Here is a 12,287-nt window from a genome sequence, read left to right on the forward strand (position 1 = left end):
AGACAAGCGCAGCCAACACAGGCCCCCTTCGACCCAGACACCTGGATTATTCAGTTGCAGAAAGACATTCGGCAACACACTCAAACGCTCGACTCTACCCCAGACACTCATATTATTGACAGCAAACTCGTCCACCTCCTCCAAGCACAGGACAACATAACGCAAAGGTGGATGACTCAGAAGCACAATAGGAGATTAAAACTCAAACTTGCCCAGATTCAATCCCAAATAGTACAATGTAGTGCCAGTCTTTGCAAAGCTAACTGGGCTCAGGTTTGTGACGGTCTCCGCGGCAATCTCTCCACAACCCGCGCTTGGCATCTGTTACGGCACATGCTAGACCCCGCGCAATTCAAATCAGACGCGCCTTAGCATTCGCCGCCTCGCTCACAACCATCGACAAGACACCGACGCCTTTCTCGCCCAGGTGAAATGCACCTATACAACCCCCGGTCTCCCTTGCAAGTATCCTGATTATGCGGGCCCACCCCAGTCCGAGCTTGACGCCCTTAATACAGAATCAGAATTTCGCGCCGCCCTATTGAAATTACGGAATACCGCTCCCGGAGATGATCAAATTACCAATGCAACTATCAGCAATCTTGACGATGCTTCCATCTCTGACTTAGTCAACTACTTTAACAAATGTTGGGAGGCAGGTACCCTCCCTGCCTCGTGGAAGCATGGAAAAATTGTTTTTTTTCCAAAACACCACAAGCCTATCACCCTAGAAAACATGCGCCCCATTTCTCTGACATCCTGTCTAGGCAAGGTCTTCTAGCACATAATTCTTGCTCAGCTAACAACGTACGTGGAACACAACCACCTTTTCCCCCACAGTATGCTCGGTTTTCGTGCGCATCTATCTGCGCAGGACGCCCTACTTCAAATTACGCATGACGTGCTTGATGATACCATCCCCCACCACACTAAAACTATCCTGGCAGTTGAGCTCACCAAGGCATTTGACAGAATTCGACACGATGCCATCTTACGGGAACTGCAGGCTCTACAGGTAGGCCCTAAAACCTACAACTACGCTAACGCGTTTCTCTCGGGCCGCACTGCCTCCCTGCACATAGATCAGATTACCACATCGCCTTATACACTCGGAGAGCTCGGAACCCTTCAAGGGGCGGTCCTTTCTCCCCTTTTCTTTAACGTTGCTCTCATCCCCCCTAGCTCACAAACTGGCTCTAATCCCACACCTAAACCATACCCTGTACGCTGATATTACCACATGGACCACTCATGGCTCTGGCGGGGAAATTGAGGAAACTCTTCAGTTAGCAGCAGACACCATCTCCTCTCACGCGTCATCCATCGGGCTCGAATGTTCCCCATCCAAGTCCGCGCTCTTCCTAATTGAGCCAAAATCTTGCGCTAACTCGCCCATCCAAATCAATTTAAAAGGATCCCCTATCCCCATCACACCCGCCCTCCGCATCCTTGGCCTCCACTTGCAGGATTCTGGACGAAATGAACATACCCTTAAAAGACTCAAGGCCTCCACGCAATCCGTGTTGCACCTTCTACGCCCAGTGTCCTCCCTTAACAAGGGTTTAGACGAAGCGGACAACATGAAAGTAGTGCATGCATTTGAGCTTAGCCGCATTCTATACGCAACCCCATATCTCAAATTGAACCGCACAGAAACCGAACGCGTGAACGCAATGATCCGCCTTGCGACTAAGGCAGCCCTAAACCTACCTCGTAGCACCAGCACAGCCAAACTTCTTGCACTAGCCATGCATAACACCATCCAGGAACTAGTTGACGCGCGCCTTCAGACCCAGTACCTTAGACGTGCCACGAGCGCCACTGGCCGCCATATACTCTCCTCCCTTCGCATCAACATACCCGCTAACCAGTGATCCCTTATAACCATCCCTCGACACATCCATATACCTCTCGTTGTGAATCCCCTTTTTCGAAACGTCCATCCCCAATATTACATCCCTCGCCGCGTAGCTCGCGCTAATGCCCTCCATAAGTATTATGGGCAAGCCCACGATGCCGTTTGGGTAGACGCCGCATGTACAGCGCATGAAGCGGTAGCAGTTGCCTACAATCACACCCTACCTCACCCCTAACTCACCGTCTTCCCTCGGGCTCTACGCCTGAGGAGGCAGAGAAGACCGCCATCGCCCTAGCCCTTGCACATTCGGACGCCCAATACATCTTCAGCGACTCCAAAACGGTTCTGTCCAACTTTGCCAGAGGCAGGATTCACGCCCCTGCCTGGCAATTGTTGAACACCCCTAACCAAAATTTACCGCGCAGGGTAGAGCTTCATTGGGTGCCGGCTCACTCTGGGAACCCTGAAAACGAGGCTGCCGATAAATTGACCCGAGGTTTCATTTGCCGGGCTCAGTACAGTCTCGATCCAGGATTCTCGATGGAGCGGGCGCACACCTTTGCAGAGCTCACGCAAATAACCCGTTTGCACTGTCGGACTTACCCTCCTCCCCAACCCTCTCTTACGCACTCCCAACTGATCCTCTTCAGACGCCTCCAGATCCGCTCGCTGTCATCCCCTCAGCTTTTATCCCACTATTGCGGCACATCTCCTGCATGCTCCCTATGCGGAGACCCCCACGCCACACCCTCCCATATCCTTTTCGGCTGCCCTGCTGACTCTCCCCCGCGGGGAGAGCACCCCATCTCGAGCTGGGAGGACTGGGAGGTCCTGCTCATGTCTGCAGACCCGACATCGCAGCTTGCAGCGGTGACTCGGGCTGCCGACATCATGTCCCGGCATGACCTACTTGATGCAGTGCGGGACCGCGTAGTGGCCCAGGGACCCAGCTGGGTCTAAAACTCACTTGCTCAATATAGTTTTTCTGTCTGTCTGTCTGTCTGTCTGTCTGTCTGTCTGTCTGTCTGTCTGTCTGTCTGTCTGTCTGTCTGTCCGTCTGTCCGTCTGTCCGTCTGTCCGTCTGTCCGTCTGTCCGTCCGTCCGTCCGTCCGTCCGTCCGTCCGTCCGTCCGTCCGTCCGTCCGTCCGTCTGTCCGTCCGTCTGTCTGTCTGTCTGTCTGTCTGTCTGTCCGTCTGTCCGTCTGTCCGTCTGTCTGTCTGTCTGTCTGTCTGTCTGTCTGTCTGTCTGTCTGTCTGTCTGTCTGTCTGTCTGTCTGTCTGTCTGTCTGTCTGTCTGTCTGTCTGTCTGTCTGTCCGTCTGTCTGTCTGTCTGTCTGTCTGTCCGTCCGTCCGTCCGTCCGTCCGTCCGTCCGTCCGTCCGTCCGTCTGTCTGTCTGTCTGTCTGTCTGTCTGTCTGTCTGTCTGTCTGTCTGTCTGTCTGTCTGTCTGTCTGTCTGTCTGTCTGTCCGTCCGTCCGTCCGTCCGTCGTCCGTCCGTAATGAAAGGCTCAGCATTAACATTGCTTACCTGCAACTCCTTAATGTGCCCGCGCATCATGAAGCTGAATAGTGTTTTTGCACTTCGCTCCCATAAAAATGAGGACGAAGTTACCGGGATTTCCTGCGCAGGCCCCACTAAACAGCAGCCGCACTAATCGCCCCACTATCATTTGCACTTTCGTTCACATGTTTTGTAACGATGCATTGCATGATGCGATAACCACTCTAATAATACCCATAGGAAAAACGCGCCTCCCGTAGCGTGCATCAATATTTCTGAAATAAAAAAAAAGCTCCATTGTATGTGTCGGAGTTCCCGGGTTCGAATTCGACCACGGCGGCTCCGTTTCGATGAAGGCGAAACGCTAAGGCGCCTGTGTGCTGGGCGATGTCAGTGCACGTTAAAGATCCCCAGGTGGTCGAAATTATTCCGGAGCCCTCCACTACGACACCTCTTTCTTCCTTTCTTCTTTCACTTCCTCCTTTATCTCTTTCCTTACGGCGCGGTTCAGGTGTCCGCCGATATGTGAGACAGATACTGCGCCATTTCCTTTCCCCCAAAAGCATAATAATAATAATTGGTTTTTGGGGAAAGAAAATGGCGAAGTATCTGCCTAATATATCGTTGGACACCCGAACCGCGCCGTAAGGGAAGGGATAAGGGAGGGCGTGAAAGAAAAAAGGAAGAAAGAGGGGCCGTAGTTGAGGGCTCCGGAAAAATTCCGACCACCTGGGAATTTTTAACGTGCACTGACATCGCACAGCACACGGGCGCCTTAGCGTTTTTCTTCCATAAAAACGCAGCAGCCGCGGTCAGGTTCGAACCCGGGAACTCTCCCAAAACTAATTTTCGAATAGAGGAGGGGAGCGGAGAATGAGGCGAGCCGCTTGCTCTTCTAAGCCAGGAGAGATTTATGAAATGCAGGCAAACGGCGCCCTCTCTAGCGTATGAGAACAAACTGCCAGCTTGATACGTATCTCAGTGGCTAGGTGGCGCAGACGTAAAAGACTTTGTGAAGCCCGCGAAATATTTTTTGTCGAAAATTGAAAATTGGTCCCCCAAAATCAATTTTCAATTTTCACAAAAAATATTTCGCGGGCTTCGCAAAGTCTCTTACGTCTGCTCTACCTAGCCACTGATATACGTATCAAGCTGGCAGTTTGTTCGCATACGCTAGAGAGGGCGCCGCTTGCCTGCATTTCATAACTCTCTCCTGGCTTAGAAGAGCAAGCGGCTCACATCATTCTTCGCTCCCCTCTTTTATTCGACACACCATTATGGCGGCGCCACCGGTGGCGTTCGAGCCGCAGCAGACGACGGCTGCACGCTATGGAAGAAAAAGCATTGGAAACTTTTTTGAACATTGAAAAGTGGTTTTTCGGGTGTGATTTGTCTTCTTCAGGAACTAAAGAGCTGTGAGAACGCAGTGCTGGGACTGCACGAGAAGTTACATAAGAACCATTTCTCTCAGCATTGAAGCATCCGCACATTAAGAGCACGTGTCGGATGGAAGTAGTCCCTTGATATTCACGGAGATTCTTACGAAATTAGCTTTGTTTTACGCCTTCAGTCCTTGAATTGGTAGAAACAGAAGTTATTTGTTGTCGGTGCGAAAGGTTCCGACGGCTTTGAGTCACCAGGGCTCGGTAATAGGGCTTCTACTAAGTGGTTCATGTTATGTTGCATAAGTGTGATGCTGATGGGAGGGCATTGTGGTGTCCATTTGCGAAACATGTTATTTATAAGCGTAGACGGTTTTGATCGAAAGGTATAAAACATCGCAGCAGCAGTTTTCCTAGCACCTATAATTAATTTTTTTTTTTGGACACAAGGTAAGAAATTGGAATACCAAAGCAAGAAAGAGCTTGCAACACAGCCATTCTTTGCCTCCATAAAAGAAAAAGATTTTTCACCACTCACGCCAGTAGTGTTCCTTTCTCTTCAAGTGCCAATTTTATATCTGCAGCCTTTGTACGTACTACATGATTCACATTGATGTAAACATCCACGGTAAACCTGTGCCCCTTTAAATAAAGCGCTAATAGGCGGGGAGCGGTCTTTAAACCTGTTGTCGCGCTAACCACAGCCACGCCTCGGAACTGAATGTGTGATTTGCTTAATGTGTAGAATACGCAGTTCTATCACAATGACCCCGGACAAAAAATTAGAGGAGACACTTAAGCTCCGCCTTAAAGGTAATACAAGATAGCGTAATGGTTTAATTGCCATATATGCAGAATGTCATTGTCTACTTTGCATTCATAGATACCCATCAGTTCTCATATTCTTCCTGGCGCAGTAGAGCAGTGGTTAAGTGATGTGCCTCTGCCCTGCGATGGCAAGTGCTCCCAGCTGCGGGCCTTGTGCGGCCAAGATTGCACTTTCGGAGCGACCAATCATTAATTTAACTGCAACCTGCCACGGTGGGCAGTTTGCTCACAATCCTTGGGGCAGGTTGCAATGACACCGCTAGGTCGCGCGACCTAGGTGGCCCCCATGCCTCCTAGATTGCTCTCTGGGCAACACCAACAGGATGTATATCCATCCTGATATTCATCGGGATGTCCATACACGCACAGTCGCTTTCCCTAGGCTGAAGAGTTGAGAGATAACAATGCACTTGTGAATAAATCTGCGATGGAAGTTAGTAAAAAACGATTTCAAGATTTGTGCCTCAAAAACAGAGAGGTGACATAAGGCTAGAAGTTGGTTTTGTTTATGGGGGTATAACGTCCCAAAGGGACTCACGCTATGAGGGACCCTGTAGTGAAGGGCTCCAGAAATTTTGATTACCTGGGGTTCTTTAACATTTGCTAACGCCGCACAGTACACGGGCCTCTAAAATTTCGCCTCCATCGAAATCCGACCGCCGCGGCCGGGATCGAACCCGCGTCTTTCGGGTCAGCAGCCGAGCGCCATAGCCACTGAGCCACCGCGGCGGCTTCATAAGGGTAGAAGGGTAGGATTGAAAACGCATTAAAAAAATGACGAATTTTAAGGCAAATTTATAAAAGAGTGTAATAAAAATAATAAACAAAAGCCCAGCATAGTGGCAGGTGCCACAACCTCGTTTGAAAGCGGATGCTCCAATTTTCCATCCATCCATGACGGCGCTAAGGAGGACTGCTTTTAGGACCAGCCTTTCTAGAGTCATTCTTGCTCGGTAATTCACGGTAACCTCCCATTGTTTGTCGAAAGAAGCAACCTGGCCTGAGTCCCTCTCTTTTCTTGGGGGCGTAAAGGATAGAGACCACATACAAATCGCTTTGAATGTGGAGCGGTAAATGGTAACCCACGCTTTGGAAGGAATTTAACATACATCAATGACTTCGACGATATAGAATTTCGTACGGCGGGTGAATGAAAAAAATCACAACAAGCAAGCAAGATCTAGCGATTGTCAGTTCGCCATGCAGCTTCACACAAAACAGTCTACCAAATCTTGGCATTCAGTGTCTCTTGAGTTTTATTGCTAAAGGTGCGAACTTTCGCAGTTTTAAATTAAGCAATATATTTTAGCCATGGCCTACATTACATGAGTACAGATGAGTAGAGATGAGTGCAGATTACAAATGAACACAGAAGAAAAAAGAACCCCATCCCACCTGTTGGATCCCACCGCAGGGATAGGGTTGTTTTTCTTCTATAGTTTCTAAACAATTATCTGTAAGAGTTAAAATAATTTCAATATTAATTTTCCATTGATCAACACTACAAATTAAAAAAAATAAACAAACCCTATGCTTCTGGGTTTCGGTGACAGTTATATATATATATATATAAATATATATATATATATATATATATATATATATATATATATATATATATATATATATATATATATATATATATATATATATATATATATATATATATATATATATATATATATATATATAACAAAGTGAGAGAGAGAGAGAGTGGACTGCTGGCCACAACAAGACTGCCGTGGTCTTGCGAGTGTTTCACTGTACCCGGGAATCCTGTTCTCATGATCTCTCTCTACTGCCGGAAGCCGAAAAATCACACAAGCTGTTTCAGCGGCTCTTTTATTTCCTCAAATAGCAGACATTCAGTAAAAGCTATCACAAGAAATATTTTTTTGCAGGGAAACGGCAGAAACAAATTTTGAATATATCAGCCAAGCACTCGGACAACGCAGCAAGCAACGCGATACCGCGCGCCGATTCTTCTTAGAATAGTTCGCAGCGCCGACGCAGCGTGGCATTGATTTCGTGAAAATCAAGGCCAGCAAGAAAGCCAGCCGCAGTGCCTAAGTGGCAATGGCCGTCAGCTGCAGACTCAAAGAAGGCGAAATCGAATCCCGGTTACGAAGGCTTGATTCCCACCGAGGCGAAATTCAAAAACGCGCGTGTACTCTGTGTTATAAGTGGCCGTTAAAGAAATCTAGAAGGTTGAAATATATACGCAGCATTTCAGAAGTGGCTCCCTCTCTTTACTTGTGCCGCTATGAGACCTTAACCTCGTATAGCATTCTGGGACATACGCCTGCACATGAAAAGAAAGGAAATCTGGAGGGAGAGTTTCGTTGTGGGGCGGGTCTTTAAGTATTCATGGAGCTACAGCAGGGTGCCTAAAAGAGAAAAGCGCTGATGCGAAAGATGCGGAAGGAGGAGAGGACGTTGACACTTGTGGTTAAGGCCGTGAGTCACGTTTCCTTTCTGTACGGTGCTAGTCGATGTTGCCTTTTCTTCTTGTGTGGACTGCAGAGCGAAGTCCCTGCGCGTTTACAGGGGGCAGGTTTCCCGTTGTGTGGTTGATATAGACACTCGAGGAAGAGTCATTTTTGGTAATTTGCTTCGGTTCCAAGGATGGAAATTTGTAGTTTGTTTCGGCCCTGTGCTGCACCCCCGTGTATACTAAAATACATTAGAAAGAGTCATTAGAAACCCCTGAAGAAGCAGCCGAGCCGGGTTCGAAAGGTTGGGTTTCAAACTGAAAACTTTTGGTTGCAGACATGTCAGAGTTTTTTATAAGTTGCGAAACCCAACCAGACAGGCAATTCTGTCGGAATGTTTAGTTTTCAGGTACTTTTCAAACGTGTTTGAAAACTGCTCCTTTTTGCAGTTTAATTCTGTAGTATTTATGTGGGAGAAGGAAAAACTTTATTAGTTCCAGAAAAAAAAACTCGTCAAACAACATTTGCAATGTAGGAGCGCCAGGCACAAAAAAAAGAAATTTGAACCTGCTTTCTTCACTCTGGCTTCCGGGATATCGAAGTTCCCCCCCCCCCTCCCCCTCCCAGTAAACAGAGCTGAAATATGCGGTCAAGAAATTTTCCGAACGGAGTGCATGTCTCTGGAGATAGTCGAGAAAGAGGTCAACAGCAAGTGGACTGTAGAACAAGAGTTTGTTTTACCTTGTTGCTGGAATGTGTTCCTCGCATATTCTATCTCAATACAGCTGTCGTCTTATCGTCAAAAAGGCTTCATTATGTATACACCAGGGCAGGATCCCGGCCGCGGCGGTCGAATTTAGATGGAGGCGAAATTCTAGAGGCCCGTGTGCTGTGCGATGCCAGTGGACGTAAAAGAACCCCAGGTGGTCGGAATTTCCGGAGCCCTTCACTACTGTGTCCCTAATAGCCTGAGTCGCTTTGGGACGTTAAACCTCTATAAACCCATAAATCCAAACACCAGGGCAGGTTGCCTGCAACATTGTCGACAAGTTCCCATGTGCTCACCCTGCTTGTTGGACCACCTGCCAGAAGGAGGCTTCCAAAAATGGCGTCAAAATCGGCGAGTGAACTAGTGTTATTAAAATATTGGAACGAATACTTGCCACAGTCGCACTGGCACAGTAGAGAAGGCTGCGCTCCGAAAGATTGTTGTTGTTGTTGCCTCAAAAGTGGTTTAACATACTCACGGGGGGGGATTGGCCTGGGTTTGGTGCGTGTCGAAACAGAAGAAAATTCATCGAGGCTTATCTCAATCAGCTGACAAATATCAATAGAGGAATCTGCAAATATAGATATATAATTTGGAAAGATCTTGAATAAATCGGAATCAAAATCGAGGAAACAAGGCTGGAATAAACAAATTTTAAAGGAATAATCATAAATATGACTTAATTTCTAGAGAAAAGTAAAGGAAGGAAAAAGTTAACACAAAATTCTTCTGGTTTCAAAGACATACCCGGGAAGAAGTTCACATACCTGCCTAAGGGCATGCCCTTTGACTCACCCACAGGCGCATTTTCTCCTCGTCGTCTGCTCTGCAACGAGCAGGCGGCATTACTCCCTCCATCAAAGTGGTGTCCCGACACCGGCAACGAACAGAAGGTCAAGGTGGTAATGTGCACCGCCGGGAGCTGAGGGCATAGACTATAGTTCAGCTGGCAACACAGCCGGTTGCAGCCTGTTGTGCCAAGGTTTCATGCTCAACACGTGGACACCCTGTTAGATGGCGCTGCCGTGGTAAGGATCTCGGGTCCCTCGGTACCATTCGTAGGTGACTTAACTAAGACGCCAAACTACCTTTTTTTTACCGTAGTAGAGGAGGAGCAGCTACTCGGAGAGAGCGCAACGGCACACGGGTGTCCATACCCACACAGAATCGCCGTTTTCATACCGAACGTCTAGGCGTCAGAAGTTGTAGCGACCAGCGTCGAGGAATCGCTGCCGTTGAATTCGACGTCCTGCGAGCTGGCGGGCTTCTTCAGCCCGTTAGACGAATTTGTCGACGTCAGCATAGCCGTCGTTGTCATCTTCGCTGTGACCAGTGAGTAGCATCGCGTCCAGCATACTAGTGGAAAAACGTCCGTACACCAGCTGGAAAGAGGAAGACGGGTTGTCTCTTGCTCTGCCGTATTGCAGGCAAACGTTGTATACGTGAGGATTTCGTCCCAAATGCGATGTTCAACGTCGACATACCCAGAAAGCATGTTTACGAGCATTCGGTTGAGCCGTTCACTCAGTCTGTTTGCTTGCGGATGATAAGCCGATGTCTTTCTGTGGCTGGTGTAAGCTCGAAGAGGGACCACATTAAGTCAGCCGTAAAGGCAGTGCCACAGTCCGTGATGACGACTGATGGTGCACCGTAACGCAAGACTATGGATGTTATAAAAACTGAGCAACTTCGGTTGCAGAAGCGCGGGGCAGCGGCTGTGTCTCTGCTTACCACGTCAAGTAGTCAGTCGCTAAAAGGATCCATTTGTTTTCCGATGACGACACTGGGAATGGGCCCAGCGGGTCCATGACCACTTGTTGGAAAGGTGCTGTAGGCGGCGATATAGGTTGGAGAAGCCCTGCAGGTTTCATGGGTGGCGGCTTTCGCCGCTGGCAGACGCGGCACGTCTTCACGTAGTGCTGGACTGAAGACAGCAACTTGGGCCAGTAGTCGGCAAGTCGTCCTCGGTGTCAGGCGGGGCCACTTCAACAGGTGCGCTTGTTACTTCCAAGAAAAAAGGAGTGTTCACATATAGAAAAACTGTAATATTTGTGCAAAACGCACTGCGCAAGAATACAATGTGAGGTGCACTCACCGCACGCTTTTCTTAGTACCCGTTAGTATCCCACGTCGGAAAAAATTGTCCGGCGTCGGCATCGGCAGCGTCAGCCTCGACCGTTTGAAGCTTTGCAGCCGGAGCTTCCGGAGGAAGCCGCCGCTCCGGCAACCTAGAGTCCTAGATCACGCACCTAGGTCACGTGACCTTGTGGCGTCATTGTGAAGCAAACTGCTCACGGCGACAGGTGGCTGTCAATGACTGCTCGCGAGAGATATATTGGGAAGAGTAACCTGGGCTTCACAAGCCCCACCGGTGGCAGCACCTGCCATCTTATGGCCGTGGCGCATTGCTTAACCACTGCACCAGGAGTGGTATGGGGACTCCCAGCGATCTATGAATGCAATGTCGAGAATTACCACTTCCGCATATAAGGGCGTTAAACCATTGACGCTATCGCGTCATACCTTTAAGGCGGAGCTTAAGTGACCCCTCCATTTTGTTTTGTGTTTCCTCATGTTCAGCTCAAAAAGTACCATCGCATACTTGGAGTTATCATCGAGAGAGATCAGTCGTATGTCGACTTACATCATGCATGAAATACGTGAAGAGAGATTGCGATTTTCTTCTTTCTCGAATGAAGATAAGTGGTAGGGCGCACCCGTGAGCTCGGTGCTACACGTGTAAAATTAGTTGCTATTGGGCGTCTTGCGGTGCGAACTGCGTATATTTAGAAGCATGAACAATTCAAACACCCGGACTCTCCAACGGGTTCGGCACAGAGGACACTGCCCTTAAGGAATAGTGATGGAGACCCAATCATTCAAATCAATGACTAAGGTGGAATAATTGCCGAGAGGGCACTGTAAGGATAATCCCGCGTTTACATTCACACCACCGGAACCAAACTCTCCGTACGGTCCTAGACCAGCTGAAATGCGTCTGTACGGGAGCAACAGTTCTAATTACTCGGGACCATACCATCACTATATAAATCGTGGTTGACATTTTTGAAAGCGCATATTCGCCACCATAATGAAATTACCTCCCCCCTTGCAGCATTCACGTTAGCAGTCTGTATACTACGTTCGCCACAGTCCTATATCTCATCGCTTCTTTGCCTCTTGAGGTAACACGGGCCAACATAGAGTGCGCACTTCTATACCGAATATCACGAATGAATCGAGTGTGTCATCAACTGCTCTAGAACAGTTTAAGATAAATTTCTGCATATACCACCAGAGACACCCGGTACATATATACAGTGATGGCTTGCTTTTTTAAGAACTCTGCAGGACCTATCGTCATTCTGGCAATGCCCGTCTTTATCAAGATGAAAACAATGTTCCACACTTCTTCTACCGATGCGGATATCGATAGACTGCAGGCTGCTAATGAGATAATTAACCAAGAAGATTCATAGAAATTGTTTCGTTTTTTAAATAATGCAGAAAGACTTCCAA

Source organism: Amblyomma americanum, chromosome 6 (genome assembly GCF_052857255.1).
Source record: "Amblyomma americanum isolate KBUSLIRL-KWMA chromosome 6, ASM5285725v1, whole genome shotgun sequence".
NCBI classification, from domain to species: Eukaryota; Metazoa; Arthropoda; class Arachnida; order Ixodida; family Ixodidae; genus Amblyomma; species Amblyomma americanum.